Consider the following 1,375-nt stretch of genomic DNA (forward strand, 5'->3'; position numbering starts at 1 on the left):
GCCCGAACCTGGGTAAACATCGTGTCCCCCGTCTCCTGTTACCGTCGATCCTAGACGCACAGTTCGGGACCCCCTACCCAAGATCCGCCGGTTTTGACACCGACAACCATCACCACCGAAGGCCGTGGAGGAGGATCCCGGAGGGGCCATCATCACCATGAAGGCCAAGGACTAGAGGGAGAACCTCTCCCCATCTAGCGGGGAGGCCATGGAGGAGGAAGCACAAGGGGGAGAACCTCTCCTCCTCTCTCTCGGTGGCGCCGGAGTGCCATCGGGAGGGGAATCATCACCGCGGTGATGGTCTTCATCAACATCACCATCATCTTCACCATCCTCATCTCTTTTACGTGGTCCACTCTCCCGCACCCCGCTGTAATCCCTATTTGAACATGGTGCTTTACACCACATATTATGATCCAATGATGTGATGCCATCCTATGATGTTTTGAGTAGATATCCTTTGTCTTTGGGTTGATTGATGATCTAGATTGGTATGAGTTGTATGTTTTATTTTGGTGCTGTCCTATTGTGCCCTCCGTGTCGTGCAAGCGTGAGGGATTCCCACTGTAGGGTGTTGCAATACGTTCATGATTCGCTTACAGTGGGTTGCTTGAGTGATAGAAGCATAAACCCGAGTAAGGGGGTTGTTGCGTATGGGATAAAGGGGACTTGATGCTTTAATGCTATGGTTGAGTTTTACCTTAATGATCTTTAGTAGTTGCGGATGCTTGCTAGAGTTCCAATCATAAGTGCATATGATCCAAGAAGAGAAAGTATGTTAGCTTATGCCTCTCCCTCATATGAAATGGCAATGAGGACTACCGGTCTTGTTAACGATTGCCTAGGATAATTCAACACCGACCCATCATTATTCCACACTCGCTATTTATAATATTTAGTAATATATTCTAACTTTATGATAACAACACCTACTTTTATGTTTTAGCTCTCCGATATCATGCAAAGTTATCTTCTTCATACCCACAACGTAGTTTTATTTCTCGTTTCTAGTTGGAAGCAAACGTTTGGTGTACGTAGAGTCGTATCAGTGGTAGATAGGACTTGAGAGAATATTGATCTTACCTTTAGCTCCTTCTGGGTTCGACACTCCATACTTATCACTTCCACCATTGGGAATTGCTATGATGATTCCCTGCACTTGGGCATTATCAAGCTCTTTTCTAGCGCCGTTGCCGGGGAGTTATAGCGTGGGGTTGATATTTTCGTGTATGCTTGTTTGCTTTCTTCACTAAGTAGTTTTTGTTTTCCCTTTTTAGTTTTGCTTAGTTGTGGTTGAAACATACAATTTTTTAAGAATGAAAATACAAAAAAATTACTTGCCTCTCATGCCTAAAAAGTTTTTCAATAAGAGAAG

This window comes from Aegilops tauschii, chromosome 7 (genome assembly GCF_002575655.3).
Source record: "Aegilops tauschii subsp. strangulata cultivar AL8/78 chromosome 7, Aet v6.0, whole genome shotgun sequence".
Lineage (NCBI taxonomy): Eukaryota > Viridiplantae > Streptophyta > Magnoliopsida > Poales > Poaceae > Aegilops > Aegilops tauschii.